Genomic DNA, 15,944 nt, shown 5'->3' on the forward strand with positions numbered 1-15,944 from the left:
TTTTTTCTTCCACATTGTTTCAGTTCCTGTGAAGCACGTAAAGGGTTAATAAACTTCTTGAATGTGGTTTTGAGCAGCTTGAGGGGTGCAGTTTTTAGAATGGTGTCACACTTGGTTATTTTCTATCATATAGACCCCTCAAAATGACTTCAAAGGTGATGTGGTCCCTAAAAAAAAGATGGTGTTGTAAAAATTAGAAATTGCTGGTCAACTTTTAACCCTTATAACTCCCTAACAAAAAAAAATGTTGTTTCCAAAATTGTGCTGATGTAAAGTAGACATGTGGGAAATGTTATTTATTAACTATTTTTCGTGACATATCTCTCTGATTTAAGGGCATAAAAATACAAAGTTTGAAAATTGCAAAATTTTAAAAATTTTCGCCATATTTCCATTTTTTTCATAAATAATCGCAAGTAATATCAAAGAAATGTTACCACTAACTTGAAGTACAATATGTCACGAAAAAACATTCTCAGAATCAGCGGGATCCGATAAAGTGTTCCAGAGTTATAACCTCTTCAATTGACAGTGGTCAGAATAGTAAAAATTGGCTCGGTCATTAAGTACCAAATTGGCTCTGTCACTAAGGGGTTAAAGTGAGAACAATAAACAAACAACTTATAATGTACACAAATACATTTCTGAAATAATATACACATATATCACTGACCAACATAGACACTAGTGATGAGCGAACGTGCTTGGATAACGTCTTATCCGAGTATTTGGGCGTGCTCGTATATTATATTCGAATCCCTGTGGCTGCATGATTTGCCGATGTTAGACAGCCTCAACATATGTGGGATTCCCTAACAGACAATTTTTTCATCTGTTGACGATCCACTTTTTGAACCAAACCGAGAGACATCCTCCCAGACACCGTTCAGAGAGGTGTACTGTTTTTCATTGTTCAGTCATGGTCAGCTTTCATCTTTCCTTACCTTGGCCGTGTCTCTTAGCACTGAACACCTTGTACTTCTGGGCCTCCAATGAGATTGCAGTTTTGGAATATGACTGCACTAGAGGATAATGGGCTTCCTGATTGCTTCATGTGTGATTCTTCTAAAATCAAGACAGATAGTGTGAGTCTATTTTTGTCAACAAGTTATTTGCACTTTTTCAAGAGTGCTGCATCCCACAGTAAAGGCAAGTGCCGACAATCAGGAATAGTAATGTTTTGGACACAGCGTATTTTCGCTGCATCCAAAACGCTGCGTTCTATATTACGCACTTGTCTTTAGAAATATGCGGAGTTACCACATCTAAGATCTACTCAGGGAAAGTTCGCAGAGAAGACTAGGTCTACGCTACATAAATTAACATGCCCAGATGTACTCATGGAGTCTTGAAAGCCAAGGGTGGATTTACAAAGTAGGAACAAAATAATAAAAATTAAAATTTAGATTTTAGGAGAAAAACCGTAACAATGCAATGACATGACACTAGAAATGAGTGAACGTGTTTGGATAACGTCTTATCTGGGCGTGCTTGTATATTATATTCGAGTCCCTGTGGCTGCATGATTTGCAACTGGCCTGAACACATGTGAGGATTCCCTAACAAACAGGCAATCCATGCATGTACGGTATTGAGGCTGTCAACAGACGTAAATCATTCAGTGGCAGGGACTCTAACATAATATACGAGCACACCCAGCAGATGCTCAGATAAGACTAGAGCATGCTCATATAATACGTTATTCCAGCATGTTCGCTCATCTCTACTTGACACGAATCTGCATAACTAATCATACGTTAAATAGTTTCAAATTTATGTATCAGATAGCCAAGATGATTGTCTATAACATGATGGTAGTTTGGATGGAAGCAGTAGTGGATGGTGAGATATGGAGCCTCAAAGTCAAAAGTTCAAAACATTGTTACCATTTTGCTCATCACTGTAACATTTCCCATATGTTCACTTTACATCTGTATCATTTTACAAACATCATTTTATTTTGTTAGGGTGTTAGAGGGGTTAAAAATGTAGCAGCAATTTCTCATTATTTCAACAACTTTACAAAACCTGTTTATTTAGGGACTAGTGATGAGCAAGCGTGCTCGGATAAGGTGTTATCTGAACATGCTTGTGTGCTTATAGAGTATCTTCAGCATGCTCAAATACTATGCTTGAGTCGCCGCAGTTACGTCTCGACAGCCACAACATATGCAGGCATTGCCTGTTATATAATCCCCGTATGTGGCTGTTGAACGGCTCATAGACATGCAGCCGCGGCGACTTGAACAATGTGTTCGAGTACGTCGAAGATACTCTATTATCACACGAGCATGCTTGGATAACACCTTATTCGAGCATGCTCGCTTTTCACTATTAGGAACCTATTCAGATTTAAATGGACTTTGAGGGCCTACAGTATATATTGGAAACTCCCAAAAAGTGATACCATTTAAAAAAAAGCATACTTCAAAACTGCTGTCGCAGGTTTTTTTAACCCTTCAGGTGCCACACAGGAATTAATGCAAAGTGGAATGAAAAAAATTGTAATACAATTTTGCCTCTAAAACGTTGCTATTTCCCCAAATTTTTCACTTGTGCAAGATGCAACACCAAGGAGTGGACCCCACAGTTTGTTTCTCACTTTCTTAAGAGCGTGGCAATAAGTTCTGTTTGGACCAACAGCAGGGATCGATACAGATGGAGCAATATTTGAATTTTGAAACACAAATTTGGCTGAAAGGGATGGCGGGTGACAAGACACATTTGCAGGACCCCTAAGGTAGGCCTAAACAGCAAAATACCCCCACAAGAGACCCCATTTTGGAAACTACATCCCTCAAGGATTTTATCCAGTATAGTGAGCATTTTAAACTCACAGGTACTACACAGAATTTGATAACATGGGGTCATCTTCAAAATGTTCTTTTTTTTCCACAAAAATTTTGATCTAGCCCCAAATGTCTCACTTTTGCAAGAGGTAACACCAAAAAGTGGACCCCACATGTCGGAACAGAAGGGGAACAGTTTGAATTTTGGAACACAAATTTGTCTTTACTTTGTCAGATTTGCAGAACCTGTGTGGTTCAAGAACAACATAAACCCCCCATAAATGTATTTTTTGTAAATTATACCCTCAAATGTATTTATCTAGGGAGGTAGTGAGTAGTTTAATACCACCATTTTTTATGCAGTCGAGGCAACACAAATTTGAAAAATTACAATATTTATCTATTTACTGTCACTTTTATGACTTTTTTTGTTTGTATGTTCTGAGGAACGCACCTTAAATTTTGTTGGATTAGTTTTTTAGTGTTCATAAATACATCCAATATGGCACCAATGTGAGTACTGGACACACGGCTGTGCCTGATGGCGCACCATTTGGTTTTTGGGGTAAAATTGATGGATTCCAAGACCCATTCAAAGCTTACAGAGACACTGAGCAAACAAGAAAATCCTTCTAGGAATTATTACTCGCAGAGGAAGGCATGTCCCGGAAAACACGTTTGCTGATTCTAAAACTTGGTCTTGCTAACAAAACAGTTGTCATGCAATTATGTTTTCGTAGCAGGAAGAATAATCTGTACTGGAGTTAAGGGGAAAATGTGGAAGAAAATGCAGCCAGCTATGTGGCAAAACTTGAATTTATTCCAAAGATGAAAAAAACACCAGCAGGGCTAGAATAACAGGTTTATCTTTCAAAGTGACTGGTCGTACATTGCTTGTTTAGCTCCATCAATCCCTATATACGGGACGAATGTACCAATAGATAACAGACTCCTGCCGATAAGGTAGGAGGTGCTATGTGCATGTAGCGCCCCCACTGCCGCAGGGCCGAGGGGTACCCGGTACCGGGCCTCTGAGTCTCTGCTCTGGGGTTGTCACGGTGGCTAGACCCGGTCCGTGACCCTGCTGAGGGGCGCCCAATGAAAGGTGTGGATGGTGGTGGTAGTGCGGTGCAGTGCTGGTCACAGTAAATAACGAGGACACCAGGTTGCAGTCTCTTTACCTTTTTACTGAAGGCTTGGAGGTGCCCAATCCAGAGTACTGTCAACAGGGCTGGCTGAGACCGGCCGGTCCAATGGCTCATCCGGAGTTCCCTTTGCAGGTGGGAATCAGTGTCTACCTTCTAGCGCCTGTGTGTTGTAGTCCTTCCCTGCTGAACACCCCAGGATAGTCCTCACAACTGATTCTGTCTGTCTCTGATGTTCGTTCTCTCCGTCCCCCAGATGATATGGTTAGGACGCACCCGTATGACGGGGTAGGCCTGGAGTTCTTCCGGGACTCTAGAGTCGCCCCTCTCCCACAGCTGCCTCCATTGTCTGCTTAGGTGATTTTGGTGAGACAGCCAACCTATAATTGGCTGTCCTGCCGTGGTTTAAAGTAATGCTTAAAGTCTTTTACTTTCTCGGCGTTACGGCCACCGACTGTTTGTGCCTCAGAAGGATGTTGCCTCGATCTTTCAGCACGACTCCTTCTGGTCCTATCGCCTCTTTGCTGTATTCCCGTTTTCTCACTCAGCACAATAAACCTCGCTTCTTGTCCTTTCTTAGGAATCTGTCAGGATCCCATCCCTGACAGGTCCTCTCTCTAGCTCTTCCCAGTTACTTCTCTCTGTCTTCCTGTCCAACCCCCAGTTTTACCAGAGTGTGAGGAGTGGCCTACTAGATAGAACCCCCCCCCCCTGGTGGCCGGAGTGTGAAGTGTAGTGTGAGTGTTACCTGGTCAGGTGAATTCCTTCAGTGCCATCAGACGTACCATAGCCCCCCTTAGCGGCGGGGCATCAGTACTGCAACGACCAGGACTCTGGGGCGCTGCACTCCCCCCGGTTAAATCCAGTACTCCTGGACTGGGAAGAAAACAACAATACATGTCAGCAAAAAGACATACAATTTTGAAAATGCAGTAACAATAAGTAAATTTGAACAGAGCTTCCCTTTATGGGAGGTGAGGACACTTGAACGTTACAAACTTGGTTAAATACTTTAAATAGCATATTATAAATAACTTTTCTTACCCAACCGGGTATTCTACTAAGTGCAAAATTTTGAACAATAATTTAACGTTGCCTTTAAGGACGTACACGCTGAATCCACTAAAGACCTTCTTATAAAACATTATAAGGCTAATCAACCTTTTCTTCATTTTCCATTTTTACATCTGCAGGACCGCCTGTCTATCTGCCCCAGACCTACTGCCTCTCGTTCTGTTGCAGGACCGCCCCTTTCAGCCCGGGCCTACTGCCTTTCTGCTACTATACACAGTATAGAACGTATCATCCATCTCTCAGTTCAGGATCACCGAGCCATCTCTGTATGGCTCCTAGGAGGACTCACCGACTAACCCCGTACGGGTCCACTTCCTGTCCTCATTCTCTGACACATCATTAAACATTTCTTACTATCAACTGTCTGACTACATATAACTTTACATGTAAGCATTATCACTATTTCTTTTAAGGCATCATTATACTTTAAGTGCTATGGGTGAACGTTCCCTTTAACCCCTTCCTGACATCTGACGTACTATCCCGTCGAGGTGGGCCCGTATGACCACCGACGGGATAGTACTTCATACGCGATCGGCCGCGCTCACGGGGGGAGCGCGGCCGATCGCGGCCGGGTGTCAGCTGCATATCGCAGCTGACATCCGGCACTATGTGCCAGGAGCGGTCACGGACCGCCCCCGGCACATTAACCCCCGGCACACCGCGATCAAACATGATCGCGGTGTACCGGCGGTATAGGGAAGCATCGCGCAGGGAGGGGGCTCCCTGTGGGCTTCCCTGAGACCCCCGGAGCAACGCGATGTGATCGCGTTGCTCCGAGGGTCTCCTACCTCCCTTCTCGCCGCAGGTCCTGGATCCAAGATGGCCGCGGCATCCGGGTCCTGCAGGGAGGGAGGTGGCTTACCGAGTGCCTGCTCAGAGCAGACACTTGGTAAGCCTGCAGCCCTGCACAGCAGATCGCAGATCTGGCAGAGTGCTGTGCACACTGCCAGATCAATGATCTGTGATGTCCCCCCCTGGCACAAAGTAAAAAAGTTAAAAAAAAATTCCCCACATGTGTAAAAAAAATAAATAAATAAATATCCTAAATAAAGAAAAAAAATATATATATTATTCCCATAAATACATTTCTTTTGCTAAATAAAATAAAAAAAACAATAAAAGTACACATATTTAGTATCGCCGCGTCCGTAACGACCCATCCTATAAAACTGCCCCACTAGTTAACCCCTTCAGTAAACACCGTAAGAAAAAAAAAAAAAAAACGAGGCAAAAAACAACGCTTTATTATCATACCGCCGAACAAAAAGTGGAATAACACGCGATCAAAAAGACTGATATAAATAACCATGGTACCGCTGAAAACGTCATCTTGTCCCGCAAAAAATGAGCCGCCATACAGCATCATCAGCAAAAAAATAAAAAAGTTATAGTCCTGAGAATAAAGCGATACCAAAATAATTATTTTTTCTATAAAATAGTTTTTATCGTATAAAAGCGCCAAAACATAAAAAAATGATATAAATGAGATATCGCTGTAATCGTACTGACCCGACGAATAAAACTGCTTTATCAATTTTACCAAACGCGGAACGGTATAACCGCCTCCCCCAAAAGAAATTCATGAATAGCTGGTTTTTGATCACTCTGCCTCACAAAAATCGGAATAAAAAGCGATCAAAAAATGTCACGTGTCCGAAAATGTTACCAATAAAAACGTCAACTCGTCCCACAAAAAACAAGATCTCACATGACTCTGTGGACTCAAATATGGAAAAATTACAGCTCTCAAAATGTGGTAACGCAAAAAATATTTTTTGCAATGAAAAGCGTCTTTCAGTGTGTGACGGCTGCCAATCATAAAAATCCGCTAAAAAACCCGCTATAAAAGTAAATCAAACCCCCCTTCATCATCCCCTTAGTTAGGGAAAACTAAAAAAAATTAAAAAATGTATTTATTTCCATTTTCCGGTTAGGGTTAGGGCTAGAGTTAGGACTAGAGTTAGGACTAGAGTTAGGGCTAGGGTTAAGGCTAGGGTTAAAGCAAGGGTTAGGGCTAGGGTTGGGGCTAGGGTTAGGGTTAGGGTTGGGGCTAGGGTTGGGGCTAGGGTTAGGGCTAGGGCTAGGGTTGGGGCTAGGGTTGGGGCTAGGGTTAGGGCTAGGGTTAGGGCTAGGGTTAGGGCTAGTGTTACGGCTAGTGATAGGGCTAGGATTATTGCTAGGGTTAGGGCTAGGGTTGGGGCTACAGTTAGGGTTGGGGCTAAAGATAGGGTTAGGGTTTGGATTACATTTACGGTTGGGAATAGGGTTGGGTGTGTCTGGGTTAGAGGAGTGGTTAGGGTTACTGTTGGGATTAGGGTAAGGGGTGTGTTTGGATTAGGGTTTCAGTTATAATTGGGGGGTTTCCACTGTTTAGGCACATCAGGGGCTCTCCAAACGGGACATGGCATCCAATCTGAATTCCAGCCAATTCTGCGTTGAAAAAGGAAAACAGTGCTCCTTCCCTTCAGAGCTCTCCCGTGTGCCCAAACAGGGGTTTACCCCAACATATGGGGTATCAGCGTACTCAGGACAAATTGGACATCATCTTTTGGGGTCCAAGTTCTCCTGCTACCCTTGGGAAAATACAAAACTGGGGGCCAAAAAATAAGTTTTGTGGGAAAAAAAAGATTTTTTATTTTCACGGCTCTGCGTTGTAAACTGTAGTGAAACACTTGGGGGTTCAAAGTTCTCACAACACATCTAGATAAGTTCCTTGGGGGGTCTAGTTTCCGATATGGGGTCACTTGTGGGGGGTTTGTACTGTATGGGTACATCAGGGGCTCTGCAAATGCAACGTGACGCCTGCAGACCAATTCATTTAAGTCTGCATTCCAAATGGCGCTCCTTCCCTTCCGAGCTCTGTCATGCGCCCAAACAGTGGTTCCCCCCCACATATGGGGTATCAGCGTACTCAGGACAAATTGGACAACAACTTTTGGGGTCCAATTTATCCTGATACCCTTGTGAAAATACAAAACTGGGGGCGAAAAGATCATTTTTGTGAAAAAATATGATTTTTTATTTTTACGGCTCTGCATTATAAACTTCTGTGAAGCACTTGTTGGGTCAAAGTGCTCAACACACATCTAGATAAGTTCCTTAACGGGTCTACTTTCCAAAATGGTGTCACTTGTACAGGGTTTCAATGTTTAGGCACATCAGGGGCTCTCCAAACGCAACATGGTGTCCCATCTCAATTCCAGTCAATTTTGCATTGAAAAGTCAAATGGCGCTCCTTCCCTTCCGAGCTCTGCCCTGCGCCCAAACAATGGTTTACACCCACATATGGGGTATCAGTGTACTCAAGACAAATTGCACAACAATTTTTCGGGTCCAATTTCTTCTCTTACCCTTGGGAAAATAAAAAATTGGGGGCGAAAAGATCATTTTTGTGAAAAAATATGATTTTTTATTTTTACGGCTCTGCATTATAAACTTCTGTGAAGCACTTGTTGGGACAAAGAGCTCACCACACATCTAGATAAGATCCTTAGGGGGTCTACTTTCCAAAATGGTGTCACTTGTGGGGGGTTTCAATGTTTAGGCACATCAGGGGCTCTCCAAATGCAACATGGCGTCCCATCTCAATTCCAGTCAATTTTGCATTGAAAAGTCAAATGGCGCTCCTTTCCTTCCGAGCTCTGCCATGCGCCCAAACAGTGGTTTACCCCCACATATGGGGTATCAGCGTACTCAGGACAAATTGTACAACAAATTTTGGGGTCTATTTTCTCCTGTTACCCTTGGTAAAATAAAACAAATTGGAGCTGAAATAAATTTTGTGTGAAAAAAAGTTAAATGTTTATTTTTATTTAAACATTCCAAAAATTCCTGTGAAACACCTGAAGGGTTAATAAACTTTTTGAAAGTGGTTTTGAGTACCTTGAGGGGTGCAGTTTTTAGAATGGTGTCACACTTGGGTATTTTCTATCATATAGACCCCTCAAAATGACTTCAAATGAGATGTGGTCACTAAAAAAAAATGGTGTTGTAAAAATGAGAAATTGCTGGTCAACTTTTAACCCTTATAACTCCGTCACAAAAAAAAATTTTGGTTCCAAAATTGTGCTGATGTAAAGTAGACATGTGGGAAATGTTATTTATTAAGTATTTTGCGTGACATATGTCTGTGATTTAAGGGCATAAAAATTCAAAGTTGGAAAATTGCGAAATTTTCAAAATTTTCGCCAAATATTCGTTTTTTTCACAAATAAACGCAAGTTATATCGAAGAAATTTTACCACTATCATGAAGTACAATATGTCATGAGAAAACAATGTCTGAATCGCCAAGATCCGTTGAAGCGTTCCAGAGTTATAACCTCATAAAGGGACAGTGGTCAGAATTGTAAAAATTGGCCCAGTCATTAACGTGCAAACCACCCTTGGGGGTGAAGGGGTTAAGAAGGAACCAAGTCTCTATGAGGTAGTGCAACTTCTCAAGCTGCAAGTCCGTACGCAGCAAGGACTCCGGTACTGCTTCCAGGAACAGTTTCTTCGCAAAGAGTCCTTTCTTTTATAAAACCAGTAGAGGGCACCTTTAAGAAGGTGCAAACTATTTACAAGGAGTTTGTAATCATGCAGTGTTCATGATCCAGCAGTTCTTTTCCACAATAATAAAACAGGAACAAAAACAAAAAGCAGAAGAAGGGATCCCGGGTAAACAAAGGGATCCCTTTAAGAGTTACCCTGATCGGGTTGCAGCAGCAGAACACAAAGATCAACAATCAACTATATACATTCCCGTGGTATCGAGGTTTACTCTCACTCTGGCGGACGTAGCTCCGCATAGACCTCGCTAGGCAAGGTGATCGGCGAGATCAGGGCCTTTAAGAAGTGCTCCCTACCCGTGGCTCGATCCCAGGGTGTAAGGCGCCGGAGTCTATAGGTCCCAGGGAGACGGGGTACCACGACGGGGCCTATCAGCAAGTCCTCTGCTGGCAGGGTCGTTCTTCATATCTGCTTCAGATGCGGTCCCTCCGGTGCCGATCTGCTCCGTCTCCGCTGGGATCTGGAACGCTGGTTGCAGGGCCTTGCGATGCGGCGTTGTCATCTCCGTTTGCAGCATCTCGCTTTCCGGCAGAGCCTTGCTTTCTGGCTTCGGAGCGCTGGAACTTCTTTCTTGCTCCGGACCAGACGAGGCTGCCGACAGACGTCTGGTGAGGCTCCCGATGAAGGTCTTCTTCCACCCGGCCTCAGTGCTCAGCTGCGTCCGCAGGAGTTGGTCGCTGAGCTCATCCACTCCGGCCGGCAGGAAGTCAGCGGTGGAGGCCTGGTCACGGTGTCCCTCCGGGTAGCTGGGGGAGTCCTCTGCTCCGACCCCACGCTCCGGTTCCGGGCAGCTCGCCATGGCGTCCTCCACATGGTTCGCTTCTTCTTCCTCATCCTTTTCCCGCTCTCTCCTCCGTGGGCGGTTTCGCTTTCTTTGCCTCCGCCCTCCATTAAGGATTAGGAGGCGGATCTCGGCTGCTGACGGACACGTCCTCAAGGGACAGAAATACTTAGACTGGGCAGCCATTGTCTTTCGCGCTCTTCAGCTTGTTTACGCCCACTTCACGCCCCTCTTCTTCTCCTGCACTCTCCTTAGCGCTGTAATGGTGGCGGTTTTGGCGGGAACTTTTGGCGGCAAGTGGCAGTCCACAGTCTTTGCAATAAGTCACAGTCCAAGTATAATAAATCACAGTTCCAAGGCACACATGACCTGATCCTTCAGGCTTAAGTAGATCCTGTTCGTGACGCCAAATTGTAGCGCCCCCACTGCCGCAGGGCCGAGGGGTACCCGGTACCGGGCCTCTGAGTCTCTGCTCTGGGGTTGTCACGGTGGCTAGACCCGGTCCGTGACCCTGCTGAGGGGCGCCCAATGAAAGGTGTGGATGGTGGTGGTAGTGCGGTGCAGTGCTGGTCACAGTAAATAACGAGGACACCAGGTTGCAGTCTCTTTACCTTTTTACTGAAGGCTTGGAGGTGCCCAATCCAGAGTACTGTCAACAGGGCTGGCTGAGACCGGCCGGTCCAATGGCTCATCCGGAGTTCCCTTTGCAGGTGGGAATCAGTGTCTACCTTCTAGCGCCTGTGTGTTGTAGTCCTTCCCTGCTGAACACCCCAGGATAGTCCTCACAACTGATTCTGACTGTCTCTGATGTTCGTTCTCTCCGTCCCCCAGATGATATGGTTAGGACACACCCGTATGACGGGGTAGGCCTGGAGTTCTTCCGGGACTCTAGAGTCGCCCCTCTCCCACAGCTGCCTCCGTTGTCTGCTTAGGTGATTTTGGTGAGACAGCCAACCTATAATTGGCTGTCCTGCCGTGGTTTAAAGTAATGCTTAAAGTCTCTTACTTTCTCGGCGTTACGGCCACCGACTGTTTGCGCCTCAGAAGGATGTTGCCTCGATCTTTCAGCACGACTCCTTCTGGTCCTATCGCCTCTTTGCTGTATTCCCGTTTTCTCACTCAGCACAATAAACCTCGCTTCTTGTCTTTTCTTAGGAATCTGTCAGGATCCCATCCCTGACAGGTCCTCTCTCTAGCTCTTCCCAGTTACTTCTCTCTGTCTTCCTGTCCAACCCCCAGTTTTACCAGAGTGTGAGGAGTGGCCTACTAGATAGAACCCCCCCCCCTGGTGGCCGGAGTGTGAAGTGTAGTGTGAGTGTTACCTGGTCAGGTGAATTCCTTCAGTGCCATCAGACGTACCATACCCCCCCTTAGCGGCGGGGCATCAGTACTGCAACGACCAGGACTCTGGGGCGCTGCACTCACAAAACAACCAATCCCTTGCAGAATCCTGAAAGTATTGTCTGGTACAGGAGGTTCGGCAAGAACAACCCAGTAAAGCCCATAGTGTACCAGTACGGAACAGTCTCATCATTAGAGATCCTCCAACAAAATAATCATGCCGGTATCACCAATATAAATAATATATAAGGAATATAAATAAAAATAAAAGTTTTGTGCAGAAAGACAGTAGGAAAAACATTAAAAATAAGATAAATGGTCAAAAATGTTTACGTGAGTACTGTATATACTAGAGTATAAGCCGAGACATGTAATTCTGCTACAAAAAACTGGGAAAACTTATTGACTCGAATATAAGCCTAGGGTGGGAAATGCAGCAGCTACTGGCAAAAATAAAAATAGATACCAATAAAAGTAAAATTAATTGAGACATCAGTAGGTTAAATGTTTTTGAATATCCATATTGAATCAGGAGCCCCATATAATTCTCCATACAGTTCATGATGGGCCCCATAAGATGCTCCATACAGTTCATGACGGGCCCCATAAGATGCTCCATTCAATATACGCTCCATAAAGTTCATGATGGGCCCCATAAAATGCTCCATACGAAAAATATGCCCCATATAATGCTGCACAAAGGTTAATAATGGCCCAATAAGAATCTCGATATTATAATATGCCCCATATAATGCTGCATAAAAGGTTAATGATGGCCCCACAAGATGCTCCATAGAATAATATGCCCCATATGCTGCTCCATAATGGTTGATGGCTCCATAAGATGCTCCATAGAATATGCCCCATATGCTGCTCCATAAAGGTTGATGGCCTCATAAGATGCTCCATGGAATAATATGCCCCGTATGCTGCTGCTGCGATTAAAAAAAAAATTACATACTCACCTCTCTTCGCTGGGAGCCAGGTGCTGGTGTTCTGAGCAGGTGGAGACATCGGCGTGCTATGGGTGCCAGGTGCAGGAGTTGCCGCTGGCTCAGGTCCCCGGCACTTGCGATATTCACCTGTCCCCGTTCCACCGCTGCTGTGTCTTCCGGCTCTCTGCAGTGACTGTTCAGGTAGATGACGCGCACTAAACACGTCACCGCGCCCTCTGACCTGAACATCACGGCCAGAGGATGCGGAAGACAGAGCCCAGCGGTGGCTCACCCTCCCCGTTATACTCACCCTCCTGGTGCGGTCTCTGCACTTCCCTGCTTCTCCGATGGTCTCCGGTGCGCGCCAGCAGCTTGTTCCTGTGTTCAGTGGTCACATGGTACCGCTCATTAAAGTAATGAATATGCGCTCCACGCCTATGGGAGTGGAGTTGCGTCCATATTCATTACTTTAATGAGTGGTACCACGTGACCGCTGAACACAGGAAGCGCTGAATTTGAGAAGCAGGGAGGCACAGAGACCGTGCCGGGAGCAGGTGAATGTGATGTGACAGCTGCCACTCCTGCTGCTCCCAATCCCCTGCCGACCCCCTGGGACAATGACTTGAGTATAAGCCGAGAGGGGCATTTTCAGCCTTAAAAAAAATGGGCTGAAAATCTAGGTTTATACTCAAGTATATTCGGTAATCAACTCCTGGAATTGTCAGATGACCTGACTTTTCAAGAACATTTGTGGGGTCCACATTGTGGAGTATAAAGACGTGGGCATGTGGATGAGAATTTGTGTGAATAATAGTTTGTGAGTGATCAAGTCCTGGAACTGTGAAATAGGGTAACGTGTTTTACTGACAACAATATTATTTTTACTTGTCCAATAAAAATTCCTCTCTGCTGGGACTCACTAAACAAAGTATAAATTTGAATGTTATATCAAATTAATAATGGAAATTTGTGTGGTAGATCTCAAAATGGGTAGATACAAAGGCCTGGTTGAGATGGGAACATAGGGCAATAATATCGGGAATCATTCCTTCAACTTGCTTCCTACAAGTCTGGCATCTTTTTGGGGGACGGTTTTGGGCAGGAGTGGCAAGGACGGGGCAAATAAAAAGTTGATCTCATAGACTCCGGACATCCTCTAACTCGAAGAAGACTGCCTCCTGTGTAAATGAGTCAAATAGGAGACACTCGACAACTTTATCCTGGAACTGGAGAAAAGGGAGTGCTCCTTGTGACTTTTTGTACACAACAAAACTGTTAGGCTGTGTGCACACGTTCCGGATTTTTCGCTATAAAAACGCATACATATGCATCCCATCATTTAGAATGCATTCCGCAATTTTTGTTCCACGAAAAAAACGCATTGCGGTAAAAAACGCAGCATGTTCATTAATTTTGCAGATTTTTTGTGGATTTCCCACTATATTATTGCATTGGGAACCTCCGGAAAAATCCGCAAAAAACACATGCGGATTTCTGGCAGAAAATGTCCGGTTTTGTTCAGGAAATTTCTGCAAGAAATCCTGACGTGTGCACATTGCCTTATACGTAGCAATCTAGATGAGGTAGATTGCTAGCCTTTTATTTCAGGCCCTGGTCTTTTGCTTCACCAGACACAGGTGAAGCACCTGGTGTGACAGGTCACCGTCACCCATAAATTTATTATAATTGTGATGCAGACCGGTTTTTGCTCATCCCTGGCCCCTATCACTGGCCGTCACAGTGGTGTCCGCATGCAGTGTGGTCAGCATGTAGATATCTACCCTGTCATTCCACTTCACTGCAAGAAGTTGATCGCTATCAAGTGAGAATAACACCCCCTTCTCCAAACCTCTAGACCAGAGGTGTCAAACTGCATTCCTCGTGGGCCGCCAACAGGTCATGTTTTCAGGATTTCCTTGTATTGCACAGGTGATAATTTAATCACCTGCACAGAATGATTTCAGCACCATGTGGAATGCTAAGGAAATCCTGAAAACATGACCTGTTGGCGGCCCTCGAGGAATGCAGTTTGACACCTCTGCTCTTGACACAGAGACGGAAAACCAACTCATTTGTTTCGGACTGTCCCCTAGGCCCCTGCATTTGCACCATGGAGGGATTTATATAGGGGGGAATTAGTATAATTGTTGGTGTACGTGTGATCCTTGATGTTAAAAATTACAAAGGTGCAAGTGTACCCTCACACATTTTGTATACCGTCTTTGGCTCACTTGGGGCAGAATCGACAGAATGACAGACAGCACTTGAAACTCATCAAGGACTCGTCAACTGCAACATTGTGGTACAGTGTATAGGAATTTAAAAATTAATCTTTAACCCCTTTACCCCCAAGGGTGGTTTGCACGTTAATGACCGGGCCGATTTTTACATTTCTGACCACTGTCCCTTTATGAGGTTATAACTCCGAAACGCTTCAACGGATCTTGGCGATTCTGACAATGTTTTCTCGTGACATATTGTACTTCATGGTAGTGGTAACATTTCTTCGATATAACTTGCGTTTATTTGTGAAAAAAACAGAAATTTGGCGAAAATTTCACAATTTTCAAATTTTGAATTTTTATTCTGTTAAACGAGAGAGTTATGTGACACAAAATAGTTAATAAATAACATTTCCCACATGTCTACTTTACATCAGTACAATTTTGGAAACAAAATTTTTTTTTTCTAGGAAGTTATAAGGGTTAAAAGTTGACCAGCAATTTCTCATTTTTACAACAAAATTTACAAAACCATTTTTTTTTAGGGAACACCTCACATTTGAAGTCACTTTGAGGGGTCTATATGGCAGACAATACCCAAATGTGACACCATTCTGAAAACTGCACCACTCAAGGTGCTCAAAACCACATTCAAGAAGTTTATTAACCCACACTGCCACATGTATGCAGTCCTTGATCAGCCGGTCGAGGGTGCATACTGCTGTGCGAGATGTGAGCACGTTGTGCATTTGGAAACCCAGATACTGGATCTAAATGTGCAGCTGGCAACACTGAGATCCATAGACAATATGGAGAGGAGTCTTCTGCTCACAGAGCAGACGCTCAATGGGATAGATGAGGAGGGGGATGGTAGGATGGAGCTGCAGGACAGTGAAGTAGGTAGCTGGGTGACATTCAGAAAGCGGGGTAGAGGGAAGAGTGCCAGGGAGGCTAGTCCTGATCTGGCGCACCCCAATAAGTTTGCTAAGTTGGCGGATGAGGGGGGTGCCAGTACAGGGGTAGCACTGCTGCAGCCAGGCATGTCCTCTGAAAGCCGGAGGAGTGACTGCTCCAGTAAGGAGAGAAATAGGAGAGCAGGGCAGG

At 44.5% G+C, this 15,944-nt stretch overlaps 1 long non-coding RNA gene across 1 annotated transcript in view; it reads right to left on the reverse strand.

Moving 5' to 3' along the window:
• The window catches only part of LOC143804350 (uncharacterized), a 57,731-nt gene that overhangs the window by 28,685 nt on the left and 13,102 nt on the right, over nt 1-15,944 (reverse strand). Inside the window, exons 2-3 of the long non-coding RNA XR_013221013.1 lie at nt 4,683-4,810; nt 945-1,065 (exon numbers count right to left, since the gene is read on the reverse strand). This is a non-coding gene — a long non-coding RNA (uncharacterized LOC143804350). The remainder of the gene's footprint in view (nt 1-944; nt 1,066-4,682; nt 4,811-15,944) is intronic.

The sequence above is a fragment of the Ranitomeya variabilis genome, chromosome 2 (assembly GCF_051348905.1).
Source record: "Ranitomeya variabilis isolate aRanVar5 chromosome 2, aRanVar5.hap1, whole genome shotgun sequence".
NCBI lineage: Eukaryota > Metazoa > Chordata > Amphibia > Anura > Dendrobatidae > Ranitomeya > Ranitomeya variabilis.